A 9,698-nucleotide genomic window follows, 5' to 3' on the forward strand; every position below is an offset into this window, starting at 1 on the left:
GAAGAGAGAGAGAGAGAAAGCGGAACAAACAACGTCTAAACGAAACGCGGCCGCCGTGAAAGAAAGATTGCAGGGTATTATGGATGGTACAAAAGCGGCGGAGGAAGAGATTTGGGTCAATAATCTCTATTCCGTGTGGGTCAAGGCATAATAATAACTGAAATTCTTCCTTGAACCACGTATCACAGAAGTGCCCGTGTCCTTGCTTTTACGAACTTAAACGGTTTTTTCTTACTGATTTTTTTTTGTTCCGTTTAGAAACTATTGTTTGTTTCTAGGACGAAGTACGAAGTGACGGAGCCCTTTGGCAGAGGGCAGACGGCTGCCAGCACTGACACTAACCCTTACCCTGCGCCTGCCCCCCCAGCCTGGGGGGCAGTTGCGCTACTGTACCCCCCACTGAGAGGGAGTGGAATTTTCCTTATCCCTGGCCGTCCCCCCGGCCCCCTCTGCCTCTCCCCCGGACCGTTCCGTTCCACGTGATTAGACAATCGGGTCGTCAAGTCGTGTTCCATTCCACATGGCAAGGGCGCGGCGGCGCGCTGCACCTCCCCGCCGGGCCCCGCCCGGGCCGCCGCGGGCCTCGCCAGGCGCACACCCCCTCCTCCCCGACGCCCTGCCGCACGTGCTGTCGGCGGGGGCGAGGGCAGGGCGCGCGCGGCAGGGGGTGGGGGCGGCGCCGCCGCCGCCCCCGGCCGCGACGCTCGGCGCGCCCTCCCTTCCCTTCGCCTGCCCACGCCGCCGCCGCGCCGCCGGGCCGCCGCCGCCGCCACGCTCCGGGCGCGGGGTTGGGCTGGCAGCCCCTCTGGCAGCCCAGCGCAGCCCCTCCCCGGCTCCACGCCAGTCGTCGCTCGCTCGGCTCCGGCAACAGTCGCCCCTCCACTCCACCGAGTGCGCCAGCCAGCCCGCGCCAGCCGCGACATAGCAGCCCGAGCGCCACCGCGGCCCGCCGCCACGCGTGGCTCCAAAACAACTCTCTCCGCCTCTCTCCGCTCTCGCTCCCTTGCTCTCTATATATACATATATCTATCTCTCTTTCTCTCTTTCTCTGATCACCTTCCTGCCTCCAACTCCCTCCTCAGCGCCCTCCGCGCGCGGCCCTGACGTCACGTGACGGACTCTGACGTGTCACGTGACTCGTCTCCGAGTGAAAACCAAATGACTCTCGTGTTTTAGGATAGAATAGGATAGTAGTCTTAGTCATAATCCCGTGTGCGTGTGTGTGTGACTCAGTGATAAACACTATATAAATTGTGGCTCATATTCTGTATATCTGTCTCTCTCTTACTTTCTTTAGCTCATAAGACGTTCATACCCCTTCTTTAAACTCTATTACTGTGTCCTTTCTCTCACTATCGCTCTCTTTTTCTCTCTCACCCCCTTGATGTAAGTAGTTAGTCGCTCCCCCCTGTAGTGTTGTGTCTCGTCTCTCGCCCGCTGAAGAGGACCCCGCCGCCCTGTCGCCCTACCGCGCCACCTGGAGGCCTCCCGGCAGCCCGTCGGGCACCTCGGCCTCCCCCGGCCTCAGCCCCGGTCTCGGCCCCGGCAGTCTCAGCCCCGGCAGTCTCAGCCCCGGCCTCAGCCCAGGCCTCAGCCCCGGCCCTGGCCCCGGCGCGGCCCCGGGCCCCCTGGGCGAGCTCGCAGCGCTGGCGAGCGGACGGACGGAAACTCAGGCGGACCGATGTAGAGCCTACGAGCGTCTAATCCTTTCCCTGTGGAGGCCAGGTAAGGTCATCTCGTCAACTACTCACATCACTATCAATGTCGTTAATGTATTTATTTTCTTAAAGTTATGACGTTGTCGTTTACCGATCCTTGTCATACCTGTGCGTCCCCAACACCGCCACCGGGCCGCGCCTTGCGTTGGCGAGTGTGTGCGTGGGTTGAAGAAAGGCCGAAAGAGTGGGGGCACGGCCACGGGAGAAGTCTTGGGCAGCGGTCGTCGGTCCCGAGTCCCGCCACCGGTCGAGCGAGACTACTTGACCGTACTCATTTACTGTTGTTCAAATGTGGCGCGCCGTACTTCAGCGTCTTTTCCCCGACAACCCACGCCACACCACCGGCCCGGTGGTGCAGTCTGACTGCGGCTATAATGCAGTTCGGATATGAACGCACATATCACAATATCTACCCCCACTTTCTTGTTTCTGTCTGTCCCCCCTCTAAACGCCAAAAAAGTCGTCATCGTTTTCCACGTCAAAGAAAACTTCTTCCCCCACCTTAACCCCACTTAATCTCCCCCCTAGGCCTACCCCCCCGTCCAATCTAACGGCGAACAGTTTCGAAACAAAGCGCCCCGCGAGTCGAGCACGACCGAGTCTAGCCGAGAGCCGAGCCTTGTCGGTTCCATGGCTGTCTTTTATGAGTGCTCGAGATAAAAACGGGGAAATGGCATCACGGTAATTCCATTACTTGATGGCTGGCAGTGCAGTGGCCGCGCCCTTAGCTCAGTGCAGGAGGGCGGCTCTGCAGTCGCGTTGCACGCCAGTACTTCAGGCTGCTGCACGCGCGGGGCTGTGCCCTTTGCGCTGTGCCCAGGGGCTGCAGTGCTTTGGCTTTCCGAGCCCTTTTAATTTTTTTTATATACTTTTCCCCCCGCGCTCGCTAAAAGCTTACCTCTTAAAAAACAAATAGATGATTGCGACACTATACCTCTGGTACCGAAAGTATTAGATAAATTTAAACATTTCTCTCTATTCAAAAGATAACTGTGTTTTTAAAATAATCCCGCGTAAAAGAAAAAAAAATAGCTTTACACCCTTAACACTTAATTGCGCAGAATTTACCGAGTAGCCATAGTTGTGCACAATTTCTCATTCAAACAAATTTATGCGGTCATGTTCTGTTTTGTGCAATTTTGTGCATCCACGGAAATGCCCTCAACACGATGCAAAATAAGGGTTTAAGGGTGTACGCACGAGCGAAATACACCACCGTTTAATTGTATAATCCTTCGAGAACAGAGATGGGTGAGCATCGCGCTTACTATTAACGGGATATTGATAGCCGGAGGAGCTATCGCCGAGGAGCGGGCGAACGAACCAGACAATAATGAATAGTAACGCACCCCTCCTAATACATCATCGTCGTATTCGCGCCTTTCTCGCGTCGATCACGGAACGTGCCGTCATCGAGCCAATCTGCTGATAATTGAGGCGCTTTGGCGCTCGCGCCGGCGGGCACAGAGTCAATGGCTGGATAGAGGATATATAGCGGCTCCACGAATCACGCACAGTTAGCGCCGACCTAACCTAACCTAACGGATGTGGGGGAGGCGGGCGCGGCGGGATGGAGCAGCAAGTGGTTGTCGAGGGGGCTGGCGGCGGCGGCGGCGGCGGCGCGCCCCGGCTTGGCCCGTGGCGTCCCGACGATGCCCCGCCTCGCCCCGCCTCGCCCCGCCTCGCCCCGCCTCGCCCCGCCCGGCCCGACCACCTGCGCCAGGCGGACCCACCACCGCACCTCTGCCGCCCCCGGCTTTGCTTGGGCAACCGCACTCGTACCACCGCCATACCTTCCTGCCCCAGACCCCCCGACCCCCTCAGCTAGACCCAATCTGTCCCGATCTCCCCGCATCCGATGGGGCCCATCGACTTCGATCTTGTGCCGTCGGCCCTCGCTCGAGTCGGCCCCGGCAGGGCAGACCAGCCTGGCGGGGCGGGGCGGGTAGGCCAAGCAGGCAGCCACCACCGCCTCAAGGAGCGAGCGGCTTGCCAACGGCGGCCGGAGAGACCCGACGGGGCGAGGTGGACCGTGAAGCTTGTGTGGTCCTGCCCTTCCTCCCTCTTCTCCCCCTTCTCGCGGAAATCGGGCTGGCGAATCAGAAAGGAGTGGGGCGACCGACCGAGCTGTTCAGGGAGTGCCACGACGGCGACGACAGGCGATGCGGGGCCGACGAGTGGAGAAGCGAAAAAACTGGAGAAGAGAGAGATGAAATCGAACAAAATTAGTAGTAGGTTAACAGCAGAAAAACAATCGAAAGCCGGGAAGTCTAATGTTATTTTAGGTAATAATCCAAGGTAAAAAAATTATAGCCACTCCCTTAAAAAGGCACGAAAACATTTGTAGCTGTGTCAATTTTTTAAAGTTTTTTAGCTCGGTTTTTAGTAAACCGGTAAAGCACCGTAACAGCTTCGGGTTCCCCTGTTTCGCCTTTCTATTAGTGTGCCCCGACCGACCCCGTTGACGCGAGCCGCGACAGGTGAGGGGGTGGGGGAGGGGGGCATGCGGTGCGCACGGCACGTGGCGGAGTGCTGGCAGGAAGTTGTGGGGATCCGCCTCGCTCCGCGCCACTCGGTGGCCCCGCCAGGTCCACCTCACCCCACCTCGCTATGCAGCGCTACCCGGAGCCCGGAACCGGGAACAGCGGAGGCGGTTAAGGGGAGGGGGGTGGGGCTTTCTTCTTCTCTTCTTTTTACACAGTGAGCGTGAGGTTAGGCGCCAATAACCCTGAATGTTTCCAACTTCTCTCTCTCTCTCATCTGAAGTTGAGAGCCTCCTTTACCCGCGTTGACTGGTAAGGGTTTCGCTAGAATTCAGATGTATTTCTTGCCAGAGGAGGGTGTGATTTAAATCGCATCAAACAAGGAAAATTGAGTAATTGTAAGCGACCCTAGAATTATAAGTGCCATGTATTCGGTGGCTGTGGCGTTGGCGCAGAAGTGAGCTCTGGATGCTGGCCGACGCCGACATCGTTATAAAATCCAATCAAATCACGACCCTACTTGAACAGTGTTCTCCCCACCGCCCACTCGGCTCTCCCTGGAGATCGCTGCTGGCTGGGCTGGCTCCGGCTGCCGAGCCCCGAGCGCCCCGAGCGAGCGGCGAGCGGAGCCGAGGCAAAGCCTACCGCAGAGAAAGGCGTGTTTGGCGCGCAACCCGTTCCCATGGCAACGGCCAGGCTCGGGCCTGAGCGGCGGGGGAGGGCCTGATCGTCCTGCCCCCCACCACCACCGCCCCCCCGCTCAGCCCGGCCGCCCTCTGTGCAAGGGCCTAGCTGCACATGCACGGCCTGACCTTGGCCAGATGTAGGGCGGGGCGCCGCGCCGGCGCCCAAAATGTAGGTCATCCTGTCTGGATGCTGCGGCGGCGGCGGCTGCTGCATCCTCGCTGGAGCGGTCAGCGGCAGCCATCGGGCAGCCGGTGGACAGCCATGGAGCAGACACCGGACAGCCACCCAGCCACCGGGCAACCACCAAGTGCTCTGCTAGGACCGGCGGAGCCGCCCCAGCCCAGCTTCGCGCACGGCTATTGACGTGGTACAGCACTACTCATGGGGTGGGGGCCGAGGCTGCCTGGCTGCCTGGCGGCTGCCTCCTCGCCGACAGGGGGATTGGAAGGGAGGCCGCAGACACACGGCCGCGACCCGTGACAGGAGCGCGCGCGCTTCACACAGCCTGTATATTTGTCGGAAATTAATAATTATTTGCAATTGTTTACGTTTCGAATCCTAGGCTCTTACGTCTTCTACATGACAGACCAACACCTGGACGTTGTGCGAAAGCCAGACAAAAAATGCACCGCTTATTCAAATATTTATAATTTTGGAGGAATGATTTGTTTATGGCGGTGAAATGATAACTTAGTAAACAATTTTTGATATCGTTACAGAGTGTGGAACCGGTCAATTTAATCAAGGAACGCACATCGAGATGATTTATTTGGTCAATGTGTGCTCAGATTGCCCGAAACGCCAACCATTCGGTCATGTATCTTGATTTTGTTTTGTTTGCAGAGAATATCATCTGAATTGTGCAAACAAGTACCGTTTTCTCCACTCTCACTGCTATTCCCTGTCTTCAAATGTAGGAAGAGGATTGAGTATTGCTTGCGAAATGTTTCCACTTGGGCAAGCCGATCAATCAATCTGAAAAGAAAGAGACAAAGCCGGATGAGAGAAGTTCTGCTTTATTTAATTTTAGTACCGTCCCGGAGTGTCTTGCTCCCCCTCCTCGGGGGCTGCCTGCTGCCTGACAAAAGGACGTTTTCCTTGAATTCCTTGCGATAAGGGCAATTCTGAAAAAGGCGTGGAAGTGGGGGTTCCAATTCTTTTTCAGACAGTAGCCAATTCCGTTTTAAAACTCATATTTTTCGAGACCCCATTCCCATTAGAAGGTATTCCCCCCGCCTCACGGCGAGGTATCCATCATCCAGCTAAACTTTACCTTCTGTCCCGTCTCGTACCGTCTGCTTTCAAACTCGTGGAGGAAAAGTTTGTTCCTTTATTCGGAACATTAAGCGCTCTCTCTCTTTCTCCCTTTCGGCTGCTAGTGTCGTTCTCTTTGTCTCACTTTCCGCGTCCTGGCCCTCTCATCCTGCTACTGTTTCCCGCCCCTCATTGCCTTTCCTTGTCTCTCTGTCTCTGTGTGTGCCTGTCTCCCTCTCTCTCCCTTTCTCTTTCTCCTCTCATTCCCTCTGAACACACGCGTACACCCCTTCTTCTTCCATATTTTCCACCCCTTCAACCGCGACAAGAAACCAGCTCGGTGCTGCTCTGATATGGCGACAAAATGGCAGCTCGCGTTTGCGGCTCGTTGCGATCATTGCTCTTTTAAGTAAGTTTCAAAAACTTTTAGTGGGACGAAGAGTCATATTTGTAATATGGACCGATACGTAGACATACCCACTGTGTGAACCGAAATACTTCGTTATGCGAAACAGGTCTCTTCGTCTCCAACAAAGCTGTGAAAAATAGTCTTAGGTTCCTGGGAAAATTTTCATGATGTTTGTCGTGAAATAACCAAATTCCAATTTTAAATTTACAAGCTCTTTGTATCGACAAGATCGACAAGGCTGTCGCAGATTTACAACACGTTTTTCAAATTTAAATAATTACAACAAAATGTTGTAAATTTACGGCGATATTTTTTTTTCACGGTGATAAGATTGCTCCGAAGATTATTCATCAGATTGTGCTGTCGTTTCATGTCGAATAATGAGCGTCGGACAATCTAGAAAAGTACGCGGTGCTTGCTTACCCGCGCCTCGCTGGGCTGACTCTGCGCAGCCTTCAGCCACGCAGCGACCGCTTGACTCGGCAAAGCAGCGCGCTTTTGAGAGCGGCGAAGGAACGCATGTTGCGGTCCCTGTGCCGGTGCGGCGAAAGCCCTATACGAGTGAAACTGAAAAAGGGAGCGAACGCGTTTGTGAGACAACACACGGAGAAATAAGCGAGTACGCGCGCGGGACGGAGAGCGAGATAGCGCATGGAGAAAAAGGGAGAGGAAAAGGAAGAGGGGGGGGGTAAAAAGGGAGACCTAGGACGCGTGAGAGGAAGAGAGACAGAGGGGACCTCGGAAATATAACCAAAGACCATCCTCCGCGTCCCTTTGGGTGCCGCTGGCTGCGCTCTGCGCTGCGAGGGTGTGCGGGAGGGGTGAGTGGCGGGCGGGAGGGTAGGGGGGACCTGTTGCAGGTCCCGCCCCTGTCTAGGGCCGTCCCCCGTCTCTCTTGGTTGTCCGTCGTCTGCTCCATATCTGTCTGCTGATCAATAAGCTGCGCCCGATGCGTGGGAAGGCCCAAAGTGATGTGCCCCCGCGCCTCGTGTGTATGCCGTCTCGTCTGGGCACACGAGGCACGCCACGCCCTACAGGCACGGTCAGGAGAGCATATAGAGCGCTGAGCAGAGCGCCGCAGGGGGGACACGCAACAGCGGCGCACACACGGAACGGAAATACGGAGGGACTCGTCTGTCGAGCGACGGCCAAGAGCGTCACGGAAACGGATCGAACATGACGTCTAATATTGACCCAAAGACTTTTTGACGTCGCCATACGTGACTCTACGCCTGCTCTTTATTTTACGAAGGCAGTAGAGTATTTCGACATCCGCATCGCCGACAAACAAAATAGTCCAATTACACACTGCAAAATGCTTGCAAAGAATAGGTTCGTATTGCAAACTATTTTCTTTGCAGCTTGCAAAGAATTTTCAAGCATCGTAATACGAACTAGTTCTTCGCAAGCTTACAAACTATTTCTTTGCAATGCAAACACATTGTTTGCAAGGATTCTGCCAGCTTGCAAAGAACTTCTTTGCAGTACGAACTAATTCTTTGCAATACAATGCTCACAAATTCTTTGCAACGTTGCAAAGAATATAGTTTGCAAGCATTTTACAGTGCAATGTGCTGGAATACTGACGTCGAAAACAATACAGCGATGTTAATGTAAATTGGCTTGATTGGACCAACTCGACCACAACTTAACTAGTTGTGTTCTGTGTTTTTAAAAAAAATAAATATGTCCTACAGCTTGCATTAAAATAAGAAAAAAATCCGTGTGCTCAAAAGATGGGTGACAAAACAAATTTAACCACACTCGAAATGTATTAGTATGTTTTAGTGCATGTTCGGTAAACGTCCGAGCTAAGATAAACCTCTCATTTTGGACAAATTTGTGCCTGATTCCGCACGCATGAATGCTTAAATAATAGGATTAGGGAGTGGGAGGTTCAACCCTTGTTGGACCACCACTTTGCTAAAACTGTTGATATTCGCTCTCTGTTTTTCCCTCTCTCCCCTTTTCTCTCTCTCTCTCTCTCTCTGACTCACCGATCCACACCGACTGTGATCAGGCCGATGAGGGCCGCGCATCGCGTGGTATTTCCATATAGAGTGATCCCCGACCCCCGACCCGGCCCGACCCGGCGCTGCACGTCCCTCGACGCCACGTCAAGAATTATTATTCAAATGAATGAGCGTCGCCCTGCTCCGAGATTAACCCGCGGGAAGGGAAGAGCGAGAGGGGGCAGGTACCTGTGTGCATTTACACGTGCTCTCTCTCCCCTTCTCTAGCTCCTTCTCTCTCTCCCTCTCCCTACATCGCTCCTACTCGACCCATCCCTCTCCCGCTCACCACCCCACCCACATTTCGTCGCTCTCTCTCCTTCTCGCTCTCTCACGCACACGAAAGTCGTCTACTACCTTTTCCGCATGATTGCAGCGTGCAGTCGACTGTGTTGTGTTGCGCGCGAGCCCTCGCCACGCGCCGCCACGCCGTACGAGACCCACACCGTCGTCGCCGTCGTCGTGCTTTGCATAAGCGTAAGGTCAATGAGGCTAAAAAATGCAGCGAGCGGGAAAAAACATTTTGGGCGGCGCGCGGTGCTCGCCGCTGTCCGCGAGGGTTGGGGGCAGCGAGTCCCATTATTTATTTCCTTCGGGTATTGGGGCTCAAAAACAAAAAAAAAACGTCCCCATGTTTGGAATCTGTTTGGTTCACTTACCCTGGCTGATAGCCGGTAGCGTGAGGGCCAATCGGATAAGGCCGTGGGCCCGGCGGGAGTAGGTCCGGCAGCGAGTAACATGGCAATGCAATGCATCGGGACGGGAGGGGAGGGGGGGGGGCAACTGAAAGGTTCAACCTCAAAAACACGCCAGCAGGGGGACGACTGAACAGACACCTCGTTGTGATAACAACACGACTAACGTCAAAGCGCATTGCAGCTAGAGCCACATCACCATCTCCCCTTCCCCTAATCCTCCCCAACCCCTAGCCCACAACCGGGCCTCAGTGCCTACAACCTCGCCTCCTACCCCTTGCGCTTCAACGACATGCGACCCGAAAAACGACACTACTGCAATGATGTGCGCCTGCTGGGGGACCGCCGCGCAGTCGAACGTGTGATGATGGTTTTTGATTGCGCTAAACTACAATTGATGGAACGACATGGTGTGGTGGCGGCCCGGGGGGAGTGGGGGG

General features: G+C 55.0%; 1 protein-coding gene across 2 annotated transcripts in view; it reads left to right on the top strand.

Annotated features, from left to right (window-relative positions):
• Positions 1–838: 838 nt before the first annotated feature.
• LOC113215918 (protein tramtrack, beta isoform) overlaps positions 839–9,698 on the top strand; it is an 81,347-nt gene continuing 72,487 nt past the window's right edge. For both annotated transcript variants that reach the window (XM_052266834.1, XM_052266835.1), the window contains exon 1: positions 839–1,725. The gene's annotated coding sequence lies outside the window, so the exon portion shown is untranslated. The remainder of the gene's footprint in view (positions 1,726–9,698) is intronic.

The sequence above is a fragment of the Frankliniella occidentalis genome, unplaced genomic scaffold (genome assembly GCF_000697945.3).
Source record: "Frankliniella occidentalis isolate FOCC.00 unplaced genomic scaffold, Focc_3.1 Scaffold43, whole genome shotgun sequence".
Taxonomy (NCBI): Eukaryota; Metazoa; Arthropoda; class Insecta; order Thysanoptera; family Thripidae; genus Frankliniella; species Frankliniella occidentalis.